The sequence below is a fragment of the Carassius auratus genome, unplaced genomic scaffold, assembly GCF_003368295.1.
Source record: "Carassius auratus strain Wakin unplaced genomic scaffold, ASM336829v1 scaf_tig00214394, whole genome shotgun sequence".
Classification (NCBI taxonomy): domain Eukaryota; kingdom Metazoa; phylum Chordata; class Actinopteri; order Cypriniformes; family Cyprinidae; genus Carassius; species Carassius auratus.
Genome location: NW_020527642.1, coordinates 18,949 through 42,235, shown reverse-complemented (window position 1 = coordinate 42,235; position 23,287 = coordinate 18,949). Strand labels below are relative to the sequence as shown.

At 35.1% G+C, this 23,287-nt stretch overlaps 1 pseudogene; it reads right to left on the bottom strand.

Moving 5' to 3' along the window:
• Window positions 1-2,095: 2,095 nt before the first annotated feature.
• LOC113091946 (testican-2-like) lies at window positions 2,096-22,770 on the bottom strand (annotated as a pseudogene).
• Window positions 22,771-23,287: the final 517 nt, after the last annotated feature.

The following is a 23,287-nucleotide window of genomic DNA, read 5'->3' as shown; positions in this document are numbered from 1 at the left end:
TAATTTAATAACTTATCGTTTTAATCAGATTTTGAATTCGTTTTTATTTTTAAACTGTTAGATAAACATTTCATTTTTTTATTTATTTTAATGCCTTTACAGTTTTAGCTTTAATTAGTATTTAACTATAAATTGAGAAAAGTCATCTTAGCAAGTAAATTATGTAAAGTTATGGTCTATTGCATTTCAAGTAAATATAATTTTTTATAGTTTTAGTATTAGTTGTAATAATAATCCTATTATAATCCTGCTGCATATGCAAATTACCGTATGCACAGATCTTTACTACATTTGGGAAACTGCAGCATACAGCTGGAATACAGTATCCCACAATGCATTGCACTCAACACCTTCCATTTCCAGAGTGATGAATGAAACTGAATAATATTTCTGATGCAGAATGATCTGATTCTGGTGCTGTTTAATATCACAGCAGTGTTTTCAGCGACTCTGAGGCTGTATATTAATCCAGCGCTGCCAGATATTGATTCTCAGACGCTGCACACACAACACACAGCTGATTACGCATCAGAGAGACGCTTCGGTTATTTTACAACATTTTATTTCACAGATTTCGAGGAGGCCGAGCTTTCTCCACATCAGACATCACGCGTTGACTGCTATTCTACAGAAAGAGCCAATAAAAGAGCTTTCTGCTGTGAACGATCATGCAATATATGAAAAATAAAGCCCAGAACATTATCAAGTTAACGGTTCATGTTCTGTTTCAGCAAAAATGACCTTTGACATCCCACAGGCTTCATTTAAAACACAACCTGATGTGAATCAGAGACAGATTCAAGAAACCGGAGTCACTCCTGATTCAGAGACGGAGTGTGAAATCAAAGTGTTTCAGCTGTCAGTCATAATTAAGTTAATTACATATCAGTAATTTGACTTTGATGTTTCGCTCCATGTCTGTGTTTGCTACATTGTTTTTTTTTTTTCAAATGTTTTTATCGCCCAAAGCAAATCGAGCTAAAATAGTCTCAAAATGAATGCATTACCAAATATTAGTGAAAAAATCATGTGAAAATCATATTTTTTGTGAACATAAGAAAAGACAGAAACATACTTGTGTTTATAAATAAGTTTTGAATTTAAAAATCATATTTTGTGCATATGAAAAATATTGAGTTTTGTCTTTTTCTCTTTGCCATTATAATACTTATAATAAAAGTATACTCAAATTTTAATATAATTAATACATACTTATAAATTAGAAGTATATGCAAATGTTTATGTTTAAAATAAACACTTATAAATACTTTGCATATAATTTAAATATATAACATTATAAGAAACTTAACTGCAAGCTAATTCACAAAGAAGTCGATTGGTTTCTGGAAGGCGTGAACATAATATTGTATCTATGAATTAAGTTTGGCATTTACTGAATTTTAATTGTGCAATGCATATTTTCTGAATATAATTTGAGAAGTTATGTTTGCAAATATATATATAATACAGTATCTTTTGCACATTTCTGCAAGCAAATTCACATTTTTGTTCATGTGGATGTCACTTTGTGTATTTGCTAATCATATTTTGTGAATATGAATTAGATTATGAGCTCATCGATTTATGTTTGCAAATATATTCTAACTAAATATTAAATACATTACTCATATATTGTAATAAACTAATACTTAAGCTAATTCACACTCACAAAAAGTTGATATATTTACAATTTGATCATTTCTTGACTTTATTCATAATCACAAAAATGTGATTTGCAATTAAAAAAAAAAAAAATTGTATGTGTGAATTAATTTTTTTAGATTTTGAGATTATTTTTTTTAGCTGCTCCAGAAAGCAAGCATCATAAATGTGTATCATGAGCGTATCAGTAACTCTGCTGACCGTGTCGGAGCATTAATGTTAGGGAATATGCATTATTAGTGCATAAGAACATGGTTTCTAGAGAGCCAGAAGCTGGAGACTCATGATGATAGTCACGTTCACACAGATGAAGGTCTGTAACCAGTGAGTGTAAACCCTGATCTCCAGAGGTTCAGAAACCAAGTTCTGTTGCATAAATCCCCTCAGATGAACCCTAATACCCTGTTAATGACGACGCATCCGTCTCCAGGCTTCACAGAGTTTGAGTCTTTCGTGCATCCGTTAAAGCGATGACAGAAATGAACAACAGTGAAATGCAGACTCGTGCTGGTGGATGCTTCAGGAAGCAGAAGTAGATCAGGAGATGTTTCACCAGATGTAATCCCCCGTCGTCAGACTCCTCTTCATCCTCCTCTTCCTCTGCGTCTCATCCACGTTTTTCTCCTCCTCGTCCTCCTCGTCCTCCCAGCCGACGCCGCTGCTGAAATCTCCAGAGCTGAGCAGCTCGTCTACAGCACACACAATTATCAGACTTCATTATAGTTTATAGTAACTTTTATTTTTGGTCTGATTAAAGAATATTCACGGGGAGTTCAGGTTCAAGATTTTTGTTGCTATATGTCCCCCGTTCATTTAGACAGCACTTTGTCTTGTTTGAGCTGCTCGGAGACTTCGCAGATATAATGAGTGAAGGGACTTTACTTGAAGGGGTCACTTCACCGCAGTCGGGGTGTCCGTGGATTCGGGAGCCCAGGGCCTCGGCTCCTGTGGGGGTCGACAACACCAACAACTCATCACGGGCTGCGGTCACACTGCAGCTTCTGGTAATAACCGTCCTCATCACCAGCTGGGGATGTACATGCCTGCAACACACGACACAACACACACACACACACACATGCCGCAAACGCACACATGCAGACGTACACACACACAACATGCAAGGACATGCAACGCACACATACACACACACACAAACGGGCGTATGCACACACACACACACACACAAACACAACATGCAAGCAGATGCACACACACGCACATGTACACAAACAAGCACACACATGCACACACATACGCATGCATGCACACGTACACACACACACACAACGCACACAAACCACACACGCATTAGTGATCTCGTGAAATTACTTTTTTGGTATTTTTATTTTACTTTTACTTATTGTTTTTAGTCATAATTGTTTATGTTTTAATATTATTTACCTTATTAATTTAAAAAATATTTAATTAATATTAAACTTAAATGTTTAATTATTATATGTTATACTTTATTTTTAGCTAATTAAACTTGATTCAAAGTGATATAGTTTCTTTGTCATTTTTTTATTTGTTTATTTAACATTTTTTGAAATTTTAACTCTATTGTTTATAATTAATTATTTATAAAATTTTAGCTAATTCAACCAGGGAAATCAATACAGCGATCAAGACTGGCATTATTTTTTATAATAAATATAATACAAGAACATTAATATGGTTACAAAATGTTTTACCATTTTAAAACTATTTATAATTACTTTTTAGATATATATATATAATTATTTTTATATTTAATAATTTAATTTATTTATTTTTAGGTAGTTAAAGAAAATACATTATTATTATTATTATTATTTCTATAACAAAATAATAGTAATATGGTAACAAAATGTATACCAATTTAAAACTATTAATTATTAATTTAAACTACTTAAATTTCTTAATTCATGTTTCTGATCTTTTTAATTTTATTTATTGATTTTTCTGCATACTCTTAGGTGGTTAAACAAGGAAAATAAATACAGCGACCAAGACTGGCATTACTTCCACCAATTATCTCATAATATAAAAACATTAATATGGTTACAATTTTTTTATTTTATTTTTTAAAAACATTTTTAAAATATTTACTCTATTAATTCATATTCCTGGTCTTTTTAAATTGTATGTATTTTTATTTTTGTGCATGCATGTATTAATTAATTTAGCTACTTAACTAATATTAACCATATTGATGTCATTAATCAACTATAAACAATAAAATCCACAGAATTCTCTGTTACTCACAAAGAAAATACATTGCATCCATTTTCCATTAAAAATACACTTTTTCTAATTTAATAGAAGTCTGATTATATGGGTTTGATGTATTCAAAAAAACCTCTTCTATCTTCTAATCATTGCACACATATATCCTTCCTTTCTTAACCAAAGGTGGCTTCGTTTCAAATCATTTTCCTGTAATTGCATTTCTGCTGGTTTTTCTGTCTGTCTGCATTTACCCGGTTTCCTCTCGGACGGCTCTTGTATCTGAATCCTCTCGATTTCAGCCAAACATGGAGGTTCTGCAAAAAAATACAAGAAAAAAATATATTATGACACAGCAGTCCATCTCTCAAATCACACATGAGGTCAGATAAAATAGATAATAAAATAACGTTAACATTTAACATTTACAGGTCAGAAGAACCATCAGAGAATTTTTTTTATGCTTTTCTCTCTCTCTTGCTTACTATTTTTTTTCTCAGTGCAATGTTATTGTTTTTGCACTGAAAGATCATTTTCCCCAGAAAAGCCCATGCCACACTCACTCTCTCTCCAGAAGCACAGACACCATTCTGCCGTGGACACCTTCCCGTCACGATACGAGTCGCACGAGTTAAAGAAGGGCTTGATGCACACTTCATACTTCTCCAGGTTAATAGCGGCCAGCTCGGACTGATCCAGGAACAGGTCATTACTGGTGTCCAGCTTGGAGAACATCCAGCCGATGGAGTCCTTACAGCCGGCCACGAGCCCCCGGTCAAACACTGCAGAGGAACAAGCCGAGATTCAGAACGATGATCCAACAACTCAACTCTGTTCAGTTGTGTTCTCGCTGTTATCCGCTAGGGGGCGCTATTACACATCTCCTGAGTGAGTCTAGATAGAAGATGCAGAAAGGTGCCATGATCTAAATAAAGGTGATTGATTGATTGATTGATCTCATATAGAAGTATATGCATATGAAAACATATGTAATCATCAACACTAAAACTAAAACTAATACTTACACTAACTTTTTCCAAAAACGCTATCGGGAAAAAATATAAGATATATAATAAGCTTTTTAATTTTTTTTTATTCCATGGCTGGAATAGTTTTTCTAAAGTTTTCAACATTTCAAATGTTTCTCGAGCAGTAAATCATCATATTATTCTGATTTCTGAAGATCATGTGACACTGAAGACTGGAGGAATGATGCTGAAAATACAGTGGTGCATCACAGAAATAAATTACACTCTAACACAGATTCACACAGAAAACAGATGTTTTACATTAGAATAATATTTCACAATTTTACAGTATTTTTAAATCAAATAAATGCAGCCTCTGTGAGCAGAAGAGACTTCTTCCCCGTGCAGTGAACTCTGTCGTGTGTTCACCTGATGCTGTTCTTTGTCTTCCAGAGTTGTTCTGTTTTGCATTTCCGTGGAGAAGCTGAAACCAGTCTCGGAGTCTGTCGCCCAAATCTGCCAAATCCTGACCGCTGCAGAGCTCTAGAGACAGAAACACCAGTAAATAACGAGAAGACTCTCTTTCACTTCAGCCAGCAGATTAATAATGCAGAGGAACAATAAACTCACTCAAATGCATTCAAATTTCCTCTAACTAGGCTTCATAAAATATGAAGGTCTGAACTCGCTGTGACACTAAACATCATTCTGCACGTTTACACCGAGAGAGCTGAAGGAGTAATGTGTGTGTGTGTGTGTGTGTGTGTGTGTGTGTGTATGGACCTGGTTTGGCTGCGGGTGACGTCTCTGTATTCGTCTTGATCTTGGGTTCTGCTTTAGGACGTCCAGCACTGATACAAGGACATGATCCAGAACACAGAACAGACAGATCCTTCCCCGATAAACACGCCTGCTGCTCCAGCTTACACTGATCACACACACATACACACACACACACACACACACACACAGGAGAGAGAGCTTTATATGAAAGAAGCGCAGTGTGTTCATATCTCAAAGCAACACTCACATACATAATTAAGCAGATATGAATGGCTGAAGATGGTTTTCACTATTCTGACTTAAGAACGAGTATTTGTTGGACTTGTAAGATGTTTTGCAAAATAGCAAAATTAAAAACATTTTCAAACTTAAAACTTAATTGAAAAATATTTTTTTAATTAATTGAAAATGAATTTGTAAAAATGTATTGAAAATGAATTGGTAAAAATTAACTGAAAATGAATTTTTAAAAATTAATTGAAAATAAATATGAGTGAATAAATAAATAAATTAGAAATAAATATATATATATATATATATATATATATATATATATATATTCTTTTTTATTATTAAATAAACTTTTTAAAACATTAAAATAAATTAACAAATATTTAAAAATAAATAAAGATAAATAAAAACAAAATAATTATTTACAATTAATTGAACATTATTATTTAAATATATTGTTAAATAAGATGGGGAAAAATGAAATACATCTTAAAAAAAATTCAAACTGATTTTTTTTTTAGAAATAACAAAAAACAAACAAATAAAATATAAAAAAATCATTTGAATCAAGTATTTTTTTAAAAATACAAAATATACTCTAGCGTGTGTGTACGCGGTGTAAACTCTAGCATGTGTTTGCACTGTGTAAACTCTAGCGTGTGTGTGTGGTGTAAACTCTAGCATGTGTGCGTGGTGTAAACTCTAGCGTGTGTGTGCGCGGTGTAAACTCTAGCGTGTTTGCACTGTGTAAACTAGCGTGTGTGTGTGCGATGTAAACTCTAGCGTGTGTTTGCACTGTGTAAACTCTAGCGTGTGTGCGGTGTTAACTCTAGCGTGTGTGTGCGTGGTGTAAACTCTAGCGTGTGTGCGGTGTAAACTCTAGCGTGTGTGTGCGCGGTGTAAACTCTAGCGTGTGTTTGCACTGTAAACTAGCGTGTGTGTGTGCAGTGTAAACTCTAGCATGTGTTTGCACTGTGTAAACTCTAGCGTGTGTGTACGCGGTGTAAAATCTAGCGTGTGTTTGCACTGTGTAAACTCTAGCGTGTGTGCGCATGGTGTAAACTCTAGCGTGTGTGTGTGGTGTAAACTAGCGTGTGTGTGTGGTGTAAACTCTAGCGTGTGTGTGTGTGGTGTAAACTCTAGCGTGTGTTTGCACTGTGTAAACTCTAGCGTGTGTGTGTGGTGTAAACTCTAGCGTGTGTTTGCACTGTGTAAACTCTAGCGTGTGTGCGCATGGTGTAAACTCTAGCGTGTGTGTGTGGTGTAAACTCTAGCGTGTGTGCGCATGGTGTAAACTCTAGCGTGTGTGTGTGGTGTAAACTCTAGCGTGTGTGTGTGGTGTAAACTCTAGAGTGTGTGTGTGGTGTAAACTCTAGCATGTGAGTGCGCAGCGTAAACTCTAGCGTGTGTGCGCATGGTGTAAACTCTAGCGTGTGTGTGTGGTGTAAACTCTAGCATGTGAGTGCGCAGCGTAAACTCTAGCGTGTGCGCATGGTGTAAACTCTAGCGTGTGCGCATGGTGTAAACTCTAGCGTGTGTGTGTGGTGTAAACTCTAGCGTGTGTGCGCATGGTGTAAACTCTAGCGTGTGTGTGTGGTGTAAACTCTAGCGTGTGTGTGTGTGGTGTAAACTCTAGCGTGTGTGCGTGGTGTAAACTCTAGCGTGTGTGTGGTGTAAACTCTAGCGTGTGCGCATGGTGTAAACTCTAGCGTGTGTGCGCATGGTGTAAACTCTAGCGTGTGTGTGTGGTGTAAACTCTAGCGTGTGTGTGCGTTGTAAACTCTAGCGTGTGTGTGTGGTGTAAACTCTAGCATGTGAGTGCGCAGCGTAAACTCTAGCGTGTGTGCGCATGGTGTAAACTCTAGCGTGTGTGTGTGGTGTAAACTCTAGCGTGTGTGTGTGTGGTGTAAACTCTAGCGTGTGTGTGTGGTGTAAACTCTAGCGTGTGTGTGTGGTGTAAACTCTAGCGTGTGCGCATGGTGTAAACTCTAGCGTGTTTGCGCTGTGTAAACTCTAGCGCGTGTGCAGCTGCAGATCACATGGGTGTGATGAATGAGGTGGACAACTCTGCTCCTGCTCACTGTATCGATTTATGCACTGTTCTTAATTATGACCTTATATGTGAGAGACGGAAAATTACCTCCTTCCCTCTCCCTGTCTCCTTCTCCCTCTCTCTCTTTCTCTCTCTTCTCAATGAGAAATCACTGTTTCCTGCGGTCACCCTTATAAATATTTGATCTGATTCCAGCTAAAGCCTTGATGTTCTCACTGCAGCACAGAGCCGTGTGTGTGTGTGTCTGAGTGTGTGTGTCTCTCTCTCTCTCTCTCTCTGTGTGTGTGTTTACCTGTGAGTTGTAGTTGTGTCCGTCTGATCCACACACAGGTGTGGAGGTTATTTCTGAACAGAGGTTACAGCTGTTAGCGTGAGGCTTCAGTCCAGACTCTTTGATTCTACACCAAACACAACAAAACAATCTCAATCCAGCAGTTTCTGCTTTCAAGAAGACACTCTATGATTAGAGATGATTAAAACTTTCATTTCTTGGTTTAATATAAGTGAGTGTCTTTAATAACAAATAACAATGAAACAAAAACTAACCATTATTTTTTTAAAAGGAAAATACCTTATTTATTTGTGTGACAATGCAAGGCTATATCTTCTATCTATTCATTTTGTTAATAGAAGTTAGATGTTTAATATATGTGAATTTTTTGATTTTATGGCTAATGTGTTTTAATTAAGATAATAAATCACAAACTATGATCGTTTTCAAGACAACGGTGAAGAGTAATGTTGAATCAACCTTAAGCATTCATTTCTTTCAAGAATAGAAAAGACCTAACATCAAAGATCAAAATCAGCACTTCATGTGAGATTAAACACTCTCGCTCTTTCTCTTCTGTCTCTTCACTATGTCCCACCTAACCCTAACCCAAAAAACATCCCAACAAATGATTTTTTAAGTCAGTTTAGTAATAACTTTCAATGTGATTCAATCTCTCTCTCTCTCTCTCTCTCTCTCTCTCTCTCACACACACACACACACACACAGATAATAACACTGTTACACACTCAGAGATGAACGATGGTTTCAGCAGATAGGAACAACACGACCGGTTATAATGTTCTGACCCATTAGTTTTTGCCCATTACACTAAAGCTCTGCGGACCAGATAAATGCTGAAAGTCTCAGACACACACACACACACACACACCGATGAGAAATGTTCGGTGGGTTCATAAACTCTGGTGTTCTGCTGTTAATATCAGTCTGGAGCAAATGAACAGAGACCGAAGGAGCCATTAACACTGAACACTAAAGTACACTGGAGTTCATTTGTATTTCTATTTAAATAGATGTTCATGTTCAAAATACATTATTACAATATCTGAAGCGATAAATGTTCAGGCTCATTAAATCTTCAATGGATTATCTTATAATCTCAGTTTTACTGATATCTCTTGTATTACGTTGAAATGTTGGCTACGATCAAAAACTGATCATAATTGGATTTAACACAATTCACCAAAAATCACATGATGAAAATCAATCAATTAATAAATCAATCAATAAATCAATCAATAAATTAAATGGGGAACAGGTAAACATTTAACATTAATACTTGTCATTCATTATAAAAATGAAATTATAATGAAAACATTAGACCATATGATTTCTTTTATTATTATTATATTAAACAAATATTTTCAAAACCTTTTATTTTTTTACAAAAAGAGAATATTTTAATTTTATTAAAAATACAGAAAAATTTTGAAATATTATTCTAGAGTAAATCATCTGTTCTCTGTGTGCATCTGTGTTAAAGTGTAATTTATTTCTGTGATGCTCCGCTGTATTTTCAGCATCATTCCTCCAGTCTTCAGTGTCACATGGTCTTCAGAAATCATGAAAATATGATTATTTATTATTAATGTTAGAAACAGTTGTGCTGCTTAATATTTTCTCAGGATTCTTTGATGAATAAAACGTTAAAAATAAATTTAATTTTTTTAATTTTTGACAGAAATGAATACCTTTATTCAGCAAGGATGTGTTAAATTTCTGTGTAGAATAAATGTTTGATTGTGAAGGATGTGAACTCTGAGACACTGAGCTGACCGGAGAGACTGACCGGTGCTGGAGCTTCCTGCGGGTCACACACATCGCTCTCTGATCGCCCTGAGCCACACACACCTTGTGACGACTGCACTTCACCTTCTGACACGGATCCTTGGTGGTGTCCAGACCTGCAACACCCCGTCAGACCACCGTCATGAGCACCAAAACCCTCACAGTACTCAAACATCAAACGCTTTTACATGCACAAAATTGAAATATGAAAAATACACATTTCACTTTGGAGGAAAGCAGCATTTGATTTGTATCTGCTGTTACTGCACATCTTTTAACAAATGAATTTGTTTGTGATACATGTGAATAAAACACTTGAAACTATCTTTTCTTCTTATTTTTAGTTAAAGTTCAACATATATATATTTGCTTTTGATCTATATATTTCTATATATTTCATTTTTTGTAGAATTGTTTATACTTCAGCTTATCTATCTTTCTATAATATATCTAACATCTATTAATCCATCCATCCATCCATCCATCCATCATCTATCTATCTATCTATCTATCTATCTATCTATCTATCTATCTATCTATCTATCTATCTATCTATCTATCCATCCATCTACTGTATATATCATCCATCCATCTATCCATTCATCCATCTATCCATCCATATCTATCCATCTATCTATCTATCTATCTATCTATCTATCTATCTATCTATCTATCTATCTATCTATCTATCTATCTATCTATCTATCTATCATTCTATCCATCCATCTACTATATATATCATCCATCCATCTATCCATTCATCCATCTATCCATCTATCTATCCATGCATCCATCTATCTATCTATCCATCCATCCATCCATCCATCCATCTATCTATCTATCTATCTATCTATCTATCTATCTATCTATCTATCTATCTATCTATCTATCTATCTATCTATCCATCCATCTACTGTATATATTCATCCATCCATCTATCCATTCATCCATCTATCCATCCATCCATCCATCCATCATCTATCCATCTATCTATCTATCTATCCATCCATCCATCCATCCATCCATCATCCATCTATCTATCTCTCTATCTATCTATCTATCTATCTATCCATCCATCCATCCATCCATCCATCCATCATCCATCTATCTATCTATCTATCTATCTATCTATCTATCTATCTATCCATCCATCATCTATCTATCTATCCATCATCCATCTATATCCATCTATCTATCTATCTATCGATCCATCCATCCCTAATGTTGATCAGATCTCTACATGATACTCTTAATAAAGTAGATCTCACAATCTCATCAAACACTTTTATGGAAAACAGAAATTGTGAATCTCTTCTCGAACATTTCAGACACTAGAGGAGAGAAGAAAGCTCAGGAAAGAGAAGAAGGGATGAGGCTGGAAGCTGCATTTCTGCGGAGAATATTCCATCTGTTTTCTGAGTGTGTGATGATAAACCCATAAACAAGAGCTCAGACAAACAACTAGAGGCTAAAGACAGAACAACATCTATTCCTGAGAGAAAACATGTTTTCACACACATATCAGACTGCAGGCAGCCACGACTGATGATTATTATTCACTGATCAACAAACCCTGAACCTGACAGGATACTTCTGCTCCCAGCTGCAGAATATATCAAGTGTTTATTTGCAAAAACAGAGATATATATATATATATATATATATATATATATATATATATATATATATATATATATATATATATATATATATATATTTTTTTTTTTTTTTTTTACTGCAGTTCATTGAGATTAATAGAAATGCACAATGAAAAAACATGATTTTTGAAAATTGTTAAAAATGGAGTTATCTGTTTTTTGCAAATTAACTCTTCATATATATATATTACATAATATTCTTTGGACTTTAAAGTGCATTTGAATGTAAATACTATAATAGAAAACAGCAGTATATACAGGGTTTCCACATCTTTTAACTAATTAATTTCAATCACATTTTCAGTTTGTGATTAATGAATAGAAAGTCAAATCAAAATGATTAAAAATTATATTGACGGAATGTATAACTCACTAAATAATAAACTAACAAATAATTTTAACTGCAAATTTAAAGTTTTACAATTTAAAAATTAAAAAAAAAACATTTTTTTCTTTATTAGATTTAATATTTGTATTCAGCTTTAATTTATTAAAAAAATAATTAATATTTTTATAATAATATTTGTAATAAAAATGTGTAATCAAATAATACAACTTTAATTATTAAAATGTGTAACACTATATATTAACATATTAAATATAAAATGGATTTATGAGTTACTTTTTATTTTACTATAATTGTATTGTAATTATCTATCCACCTAAACTTTTTAATCCTAATATCTGGGATTTCGTAAACTTTACTATTTACTTAAAATCATTTAATGGACAATACATTCATATACAGATGATGAAACATTTTCAACTTAACGTATGTAGACTACAGAAAATAGATTACTTTTCCAGAAATGGAAAAAGTCTCAATTTTAAAATGGCACATTTTGCATGATTTTGAAACCCGTAATGCACCTTACAGCCCTGTGATGTGATGCTAGGTTCATGCTGCTGGGGTTTATATTATGATAACGACCGTCTGACTGTAGATTCACATCATCGCACACACACACTCACACACACACACACACACACTCACACACACACACCACACACACAGTCTCTCTGATGTCTCTGTGCTGTGGGTTATCGTTAAACCCCGTTAGGTGAGTAATGCCTGTGATTTCTGTATGCAGGCCATCGCATCTCTCCCTCGGAGCTGCGCCGGAGGTGTTTCCATAGAAACATGAGCGCGCTGCATTTCCTGCGCTATGATATGATTTGTAGCACACTTACAAGCTTCATAAATTCATGAGAGCAGCCGCACCGAGAGAGAGGAATAACGTGCCGAAGGTGTTTCATTTAACTTGCTGTAAGCTTTCCATCTGTCCACATTTACTCTTATTTGGCATTTTTTAATGTCATTCTGGTTCCTAAAGGCTCACAGTGACAACTAGAGATGTTTAGATCTTCATTTCCCAAGGTAAAAAGATGTTGAGGGTGGTGTTCAACCGATATATTGCCACAACCGATATATCGGCCGATATTTGGCGTTTTTCAAATGATTTTCACTGTGTGCAAAAACATTTATGCATTCAGCAGACACTCTTAATCAGTTTCAAGGCATTACAAAAAACTACAGTTATGTAAAAAAAATACTTAAATAACAGTAAAAATAAAATAAGTATAAATACATAAGATTCATTTAGGCTTTATTTTCTGTGAGCAAAATATTCTCAAATTTTTTTCATTGATTTTGATTGAGATTTCACAAGCGGAGAGTATGTTGTTACTCACTTTCATCTGAAGCCCGTGGACCTTCAAGTGTACGGATGTAGTCATCCTGAGGAGAAACACCAGAAAATCGCATGTGTGACGTAAAATAAATCAGTCAAATTAACCTTTGAACATATACTGCTGTTGAATGGCAGTAAACCAGGTGAAACACACACACACACACACACACACACACACACACAGACAGAAACCAACCTCCACTTCCTTCAGCAGCGTGAGGCCAGGAATGAAGAAAGAGAGAAAATCAGACGTAAACTTAGAAACAGATGAAAGAGGACAGCTCCACACTTTGCTTTAACTAAAAAAGCTCATGTACAAGTAACATTAAAAAAACATTGCTTTTCTGTTCATCTGCAACTCTGGTCAAAATAAAATAAATATCAAAACTTAATTATTTCAAGGAATAGTTCAGTCAAAAAAATTTAATATACAATATTTTAAGGATTCATTCAATCTAAAAATTCTAAAGATTCCCTCATTATTATATCCCCAAATTTGCCTCTCTGTTTCTCTGACTCTTACTTTGTGTGATGAATTATTTGAATGATTCAGTGAGTCATTCATAAAGAAAGTCATTGGCTTAGTTTCTGAATGAATCAGACGTTTGAATGAATCAAGTGAGCCAATGATTCAGTGAATCATTCATAAAGGCATTCACTTGCTTTGTTTCTGAAAAATCTGCAGTTTGTACCAAATGAGTGAGACTATGATTCAATAAATCATTCATAAAGACAGTCACCTGTGAGTGAGCAACTGATTCTGTGATTCATTCATAAATAGAGACACTTACTTCGTTGCTGAATCAATCAGCCTTTTGAATGAATCGGTTGAAAGAATGATTCAATGACTCGCTCATAAAGAACGTGACTCGCTGCCTCCTAATGGCATTTTTTTTACATATTTAGAAAATAGTTTCATATTTCGAAATTTGCGTCTGTTTATCTGCGTCTTACTTTGTGGAACTGCATGTGTAAAATTAAATAAAAATTATATAAAATGTTACAAGATTTCATTTTATTTTTATAATAATATATAATATGTTATTATATTTTAATATTTTTTTATATTTCACTTAATCAGAAATTAACATTTTATCATTATATACTTATAACCTCATGTTATTATATTGTTATTATTACATTCTAAGCCTGCATGTTATTTTTATTTTTATTACTGTGAAACGATGCAGATATTTTAATCCCAATCAATGACCATTTCAAGCTACAAAAAGGTCCAAACACATTAATATATAATATACATAATTAATGATATTGTATAAAATATTCCACATTCTCAGTCCCTTTTCTCATGCATGAAAGCTGGAAAGCTGTGATGGTGTAAGATGTGAGTTTGCCCTTCAGAAGAACTGGTGTCTGTGAACTGAATCAGAAGCTGAAGAGCGAACACAGAACTACTTCAGCTCAGCGTCTCATTATAACGTTGTCGAGCTCCTGGAGCGAATCCAACTTGAAAGCTCGGCTGAAATTTAGTTCTAATGAAATTTGCATGCTCCACATGCATCCTAAAGCCACATTCACATTCTGCCAACACCATCAATCTGTGATTCTGTAGCGCTTAGGAGACGCACTGTTCAGTTAGATGCAGACAGAGCCCTGGAGAATGAACATAACGTCAAACAAACCCAGAACAGACAGATTGACCCCAGCGCTCCATCAATATGTGGTTTTCAATGACTGCTGCCAATACTGATGTCCAGAGGTCACCAAATGCTGAAACCACATCATTATAGGAGTAAGAAGCTACTTTTTGTTCATTAACAGCCATTCAAAAATACATACGTTTATTCTGGCCAAAATTAATTTTTTGCAAGCAACATATTATGTTTTATGATATTCTAGATATGGAATAGACATACATATATATGTATATACACACACACACACACACACTATTTCTGGGATCAGAAATATTTTTTATGTTTTTAAAAAAAAGTTTCTTCTGCTCATCAAAGCATTTATTTGATTAAAAATACTGGGAAAAAAATTTAATATTGTGAAAAATTGTTATGATGTAAAATAACATTTTTCTTTTTTATTATACATTTAAATCTAATTTATTTCTGTGATGCACCGCTGTATTTTCACCATGTCACATGATCTTCAGAAATCACTCTTTTTCTGGATTTTTTTTATGAAAAAAAAGGTAAAAAGATGAGCATTCATTTAAAATAGAAATATTTTCTGACAATCTACACTACTGTTCAAAAAGTTTCAGGGTCAGTAAATTGTTATTCTTTCTTTTTTTTTAAGAACTTAACACTTTTTTTCAGCAAGGATGTATTAAAATGTTAAGAAGTGATAGCAAAGATTTATATTGTTAGAAAAGGTTTATATTTTTAATAAATGCTGTTCTTTTTAACTTTTTAATTCATCGAAGAATCCTGAAAAAAAAAATTGACAGCACACCACTGATAATTCTACTAATAAATCATCATATTTTCATGATTTCTGAAGATCATGTGACACTGAAGACTGGAGGAATGATGCTGGAAATACAGCTGTGCATTATAGGAATTAATTATATTGTAAAGTACATTAAATAGAAACCATTATTTTATATTGAAATAACATTTTGCAAGATTACAGGGTTTTTTTAACCTTAAAGCGATGCATGATTTTGTCAGACATTGATTTTATTTAAATAAACAAATGATATTCAATTAAAACTGATTCAAGCTTGATATTGAATTTTAAACACATCGAGTTTATTAGCGCTATTACAGAAATCTATAACAATATGCATGACAATTATGCATGTTTATTATTGTGTTTGGGTTAAAACGGTGTTATCCAAATAGATGCAAGTATAATATTCAATGCAACTACATACTGTACATCTAAATGTTGTTCAGAGAGTCACAAGCAGAGGGTTTGAAACGTAAAAAGCTGAATGATCTGTTTTTAAAGGGGTTGATGATTTAAGGATTGACTGATGAGAGACGGGACGATGAGCCAGCAGCTTCAGTAATGCAGCGCTGCACAGATTGCTTTGGCTCCGAGACGCTTCATGTCACTCGTCAAGACTCAGAAGATCCTCTCTCTCTGTCTGCTGGGATCTGTGAAGTGGACAAGATTTCTTCCTCCCCAAACGCTGCTGTCTGCAGTAACTGGTTTCATTTCCAGAGAAAATAATATTTTCATTGCAGCTTTTGTGTGATAAGCTCTGCCCCAACGTCAAAGTCAACTTCACCTTTAATTAATTCAGTATTTTTTTTTTTTCTTTTTTTTAGTACATCAAGTTCAACTAAATTAAAAAGAGATATTGGCCCTGGGAAAATAAATAATTTATATATATTTTCTGTTAAAATATTATTTATTTTGAGCACTTACATTTTTTTTTCATTTTAGATTAGAATTTTATTTATTTTATTATTTGTGGTGCGTGTTAATTTAAGGTTTCATTTCTAAAAACAACTGTAATTTTTTCAGTAGTATTTCATTTTAGGTTTTAATTCACTTTTCACAAAATGTACTTTATTGCATTTCAGGTATATGTTGGATTAGTGCATGCATTCCATGGGAATTAAACCCAGGACCTTGGTGTTGCAAGCACGATGATCAGGAATGCAATGCACAAGCTTACATGAGACTCTGCCTTAGAATTTAACTCAAAAAAATCACAGTTTGTCCAAATTCTACAGCAACATCAAAGGCATGCTTCTGCATTGTAATGCACTTTAACAAAAAGTTGAAAAGAATCTTTTGGAACAGCCTCAGTGTCCTGAAATGCTTTAAAATGCTGTCTATATACAGTAGGCAGCTCACAGTGTTTCAGAACAGAGTATAAGTGTGCATTGCACCTCTTTCTGCCACTGCAGAGTTTTTCAATCACTTTCCCCATCTCTATTTTCTTTCTCGATGCGCTCTCGTCCATTTACTGACAGACACGGCCTGAGAAATAAAAAACCTGCTGCTGCATCGTCAGAAATCCATTACGGCTCTTCTCAGACTGCGGTTTCATATCAGTCCGGCCGTACGTGCACCATGAAACTGGACATTTTCTTCAGTCGAGCGCGTGTCTGACTTCTCCCGGGCAGAACCCAAACAACCTCCGGCCCGCGGCTCTTAACATGTGGCCAGAATAAATCCACATCAGTCTGAAGCTGCCAGCTGCACTTTAAGATTCGCTCCAAAGGAACAAGAGACTAGAAGACGAACTACAGTCACGGTGCACTCACACTCACTGTATAACGTTAGTCAGGGTTTCAAACCCCAAAAACATGAATCATAACATCACATTTAACACATTTTCACACCTTGCCCTTCACTGACTGTAGAACAAACATCAAACTAAATCATTTAAATCAGAACAAAGACTTCCTCTAAAACATCTTTATTTCAAAAGCGCCTCATCCTGAGGGTAACGTGTCTTTACCTCTAACACATAAAACACTTTCTTCTCCCGCTGCGTCGGAGAAGACATGAATTTTAAAGACTTCAGGAGAAAGGAGGAAGCGCTCTCGGTGTGATATTCTGAAGCCACACGTTCACATCAGCCGTGATTTATGATTCTTCAAAAGACACAATACCTGGAGATCCGTCAGTGTCTCACCACTTCATTCTGAGATCATATCACCGCCTCAAATTATTCCCCGCTATCTGAAAGCCGATCTGACGCCGGAGAAAGGTTTCAAATGAAGACGTTCAGATCTGAATACTTCACCGCGTGAGACACTGCTCACAAAAACCCACAAGAAACAGACAAGAAAGGCTTTCAGTGTCAGGAGAACAGCGGCTCGCTCCATCAGATCGGACTTACAACACATCAGAAAACTCCTTTAGTCTGAGAAGTGAATGTCTGTTAAACCTCTGACATGTTTATATCCCTCTACATGAATAATAACATTGTTTTAAAGGCGAGAATACTGAGGTTTGCAACCAACTTGCTGAAAATATCACCATCCTCAGTTCACCCTGATGTTTCTGCATCAGTGTGTCATCAATGGATGCTCTGCAGTGAATGGGTGCCGTCAGAATAAGAGCTGATAAAAACATCACAATAATCCGCAGTCCATCAGTGAACATCTGGAGAAGACAAAACCTGAAACACATCCAGCATTAAGATGATTTTAACTCAAACACATAGAGTCTATAATCCATAATAAAACTTCCTCCAGTGAAAAAGTGTTCTGGTCTGAATCAGGAGAGAAATCTGCACAGATCAAGCAGCGTTTAAACAGATATGTGACTGGATTTTGATGTGAGAGACAACACTTTTTCACTGGAGGACGTGTTATTATGGATTATTGACGGATGCCTCACTCTTCCATTGTTTATTTGACTGAATACTTTGTTTCAGCCTACAATAATTAAATAACAGGCATAAAATGTGCATAGAAATACCAAAAACTAGCTTTAATGTGCTTTATTTATACTGTCTTCTGAAACCAGGACGCGTCCCTTTTAAAATGTCCTTTAACCTGCGTCAGTGTGAGGGCAGACGCACCGGCCACATCGCCCTGAGCGAGAGCCATTACCCACAATCCCCTGCTGTCTGACTGCAAGCATATGCAGAAGGACAAACACGGCTTGCGGCTCAACTCCTCATGTCCGCTTCAGTATGTGTGCTGGTTTATACAGCGTTTCTGAGAGCTGCAGACGGGTGAAAGCCTCCTGATGATCAAACTTTAAAGGCCAGGTGCTGAGAGCAGATGCTTTATTAAGAATTAAACACCATCATGGCATCCACGAAGCAAGAGTTCATGCATTTACATCCACATTAACTTCCTGAACAAACCGGCATGCTGTAGATCTAATGAGAACACATTTGGAGTTTGTCTCTGAATAAATAAAATAGACTATTATTTATATCAAGGTAATACATTATTACATTTAAATGAACCTCAGCTAACATGAACTAGTTATTAACTAACATTAATAAAGGTTAATACTTACTGTAACAAATGTAATGCATGCATTTGGACATTGTTATAAAGTGATGCCATTAAAGAAAATAGCAACACTTGAGATATCCCTATGGTTGCCATAACAACTGAAAGATAAGCCAAGGCCTTCCACTGTCTCTGACAGCTACAAGATTTCTGTTCTTTTGTCGATAATGTGCCCTGAATGTAAAATAAACCATCAGTTGTCAGTAAAGCTTTGAGGAGGATGATTACACACAGCACCGCTCAAGCCACACCCACTTCCTGAAAGGCTTACCATATATGGGCAAAGCGTTAATCCAGGGAGCCATTACTGATATTTCATATGGGTGATATTTTGCACATTATATTTTACTGTAAAAACTAAATACTGTTTTAAAAAAAACATTTACTTTATAAGTAAAGAGACATAAAATAATTATTGTTTTATGAGAAATTTGATCAAGATTAACTGTAAACTAAAATCAAATAGTTCCCTTAACGTGCTGCAAATATTATCATTCAAAAACTCATTTACAAACAAAATAGTCTAAATCAGCTCTCTAGTATTTATTTTACACTATGAATTAAACAGTTGCAGGCAACAAAATACCCTTCATCTAATTTATTAACAGCAGTTGCAATAAATCATTCTCAGCGTGTTCCTCATATTTTTCAGCCAAACAACCATCTGTGCAAGACACCACATTATCAGTCAAGAAATCTGTCTGAAACATGACTGCAAGATAACACGATTCCTCTCGGCATAATTGATCGTGATGAGATGCAGCTTTCCTAACGACCGTCTCAGGAACAGTGCTGTTATTAATAATGATGCCACGCTGCAGAGCTATTGATCAATCACTGCTTCAGGTCGCAGATATTACTGAGTCTGTGCCGTTTCCCTTCAGCTAACTGTGCTGGGAATCTGTTCTCAAGTTTGAGATTTGCTTCACATTATGCATAAACAGGAGATAACATGACAGCATGACATGCAACCTTTTTGCTTCAAATCAACTAAATCTACTTAAAATTAAAATAACGAAATAGATTCTAGAATGCCTGAAATGTTTATTCTTCGGACGTCCATGTGATGCCACGAGGAATAGTTCCTCACATACCTTTAAAATAAATATATATTAATGACAAAAAAACAATGTAATAAAACTACATAACATTAAAAAAAACAACATGGAATAAAACATAAAATATAACAAAACAACATAATGTAACGAAAAGGCATAACATTAAACAACATAAAAAAGAACAAACATAACGTAACATGAAAAGACACAATGTAACAAAACTAAATATAATTATTTTTTTTTTAAAACAACAATGTACAGTAAGATATAACATGTTTTGTGACAAAAACAAAGTTTGCAAGGAAACAAAAACACTTGTTGACTGGAGGAAGTGTTATTATAGATTATAGACTCTATGTGTTTGAGTTAAAATCATCTTAATTCTGGATGTGTTTCAGTCTTTAGTCTTCTCCAGATGTTCACTGATGGACTGGAGTGCTGTGGATTATTGGGATGTTTTTATCAGACTCTCATTCTGACGGCACCCATTCACTGCAGAGCATCCATTGATGAGATACTGATGCAATGCAATGAAGAAACAAACTCATCCTGATCTCAGATGAGCTGAGGTCATATACAATTTCAGATTTGTTTCATATACTGTCTTTATGGCTCTATAAGTCTTAAATGGTGTTTAGCAACTAAGATTTTTACATTTTTGATTCCAGACAAGCATGGACCCAAACAAGACAATAAAGCCCATAGAGTGTCGATGCAAGAAACCAGGGCACACACCATCTCTGTCACCTGAGTCACTCCTGCGCTGACAGACGGCTCCCAAGGTGTCTCTCTCTCAAATAAATAAACACAAAACACACAATGTCTGTCTGTGTAGCGCTAACTCATCCAGACAGCAGATCCTCGGGGAGCAGACCAGACTTCAGCTGTCATCTCTCACCAGCTCTCTTCCTAAACAGCGTGACTGAGACGAGATTATATGGTGTGTGGAAAAGAGCAGGGAATGTTTGCTTTCTGCTCCAGCGAAAAATCACTTGAATTCAGTATGTTTATTAACAAACAATGTCAAGGTTATCTGTATCTGAATCATATACTGAATTGAGTTTATCATCTTGAAGGTGATTTTCACACAGTGTTTTCTACATTAGATTTTAGGCAGACTTCAGGTGTATACCAGTTTAGTTTACTAAAATTAGAATTGGAAGGTATTTTATTAAGCACATTAATATGTAAATGTATTTGCAGAATACTTTGCACACAATAATGTATACAGTTCTTGATATTGAACCTCACCGACCACATCTTTGATGTTTTATCTGAAATGAAAGTGATTTATTTGTTTACATCAGGCCTACATGTGGATACTGAACCAACTTTATTTATTTTTTTTAAATATCACCCTCCTTCCACCATTATTCTGGAAAAAAAATAAAGTAAACAAAATAACATTGGGCCTAATTTACTAGATTTATTTTGTCTGTTTATAAAATATATTCAATATTCAACGTATTGCTAAAAATTTGAAACAAATGATTCAGTCACGCGCTGATTTCTGAATGAGTCAACGTTTTTTGAATGAATCTCTTTTTAGGTCACGTGATTAAAGCACTTCGTTTTACCTTGAGTGTTATAAAGGCTTTTTTAAATGAATATTGATTGATTTATTAATTTATTGAAAATCTTTATAAGAAGCTTCGTGACTTTTAAAAGGGTGATTTATTGTAAACAGAAGTATTTATATTCGAACATATAAACTTGTATTCCAGTACTTTTGTGATTTTAAGGGTTGTTACAAAAATAATAACGATACAAGACTTTGTGAATATAGATAAATTCTATGTAAATTCTATATAAATTCTTGTTCGACATAAATTAATTACAAAAAAATAAAATAAATAAATAAATCTTCCCTCCAAAAAAAAAAATTTAAATGATACAGTTATTTATTGTTTTCAGTTTGACATTGTTTTGGTTGGCAGCATAAAATACATAATAAATATGCGCACACTATTCTCAAAACAGCGCCAAATATGATCAGTGCACCGAATTCCTGTTAGGAAATATTCAATAGCTACCATTGTTGTAGTCAAGACTTTAATTTGTCGATAAAGAAATCTGACTTTAAAAATAAACCGTTACAATGTTGTACGTTAGTGGAGTCGCACTGTTTGTTCTGTGGTCAATATGAACGGATAACTCACGTCTCTGAAGCGGTTCCAGTGTTGGACGGTGCGGCTGTAGCGGTGGACCGTTGAGAGCCACTGCTGCTCGTCTTCCAGGAGATTCCCGCCACCGATCTCCCGCGCTTCTCTCGCGCTCAGCGTCACGAGCAGCAGCTGAAGAACCGATAAACCGCGCATCACGAGCCGCTTCTCACGAATAAACACCGGAGAACCGAGGAGACGGTCTAATGTCTGCCCAGGAGACACGCAGCGACCGGACTGAAGAGAGAGGGGGAGAGAGAGAGAGAGAGAGAGGGAGGGAGAGAGAGAAACCTAGAGAGAGGGAGAGAGAGAGAGAGAGAGAGAGAGATCTGCATCTGCGCGCAACCGCTGCTGACCTCAAGCAAAGTTCATCAATTAATGCTGATCGTGATTAATTTCTTCAGGATTCTGAGATGAAGACAGTGCAAATAACGATATTTAGTCTATCTGAAATAATTTGTAACATTTTAAATGTCTTTACTGTCACTTTTGATCAGATCAATTCAATTTGTCATCATTTATAATGAATGAATGAATGATGCATGTATATGACTAGCCGGTGTGTGTGGATGATGTGAGAGTTTGTGACTATAATCCACACACACAGATCAGATCAAGCAGATGGGAGATGTATACAACTCAGGATTGCGAGATGTATAAACTCAGGATTGCGAGATTTATAAACTCAGGATTGCGAGATGTATAAACTAAGGATTGCGAGATGTATAAACTCAGGATTGCGAGATTTATAAACTCAGGATTGCGAGATTTATAAACTCAGGATTGCGAGATGTATAAACTCAGAACTGCGAGATGTATAA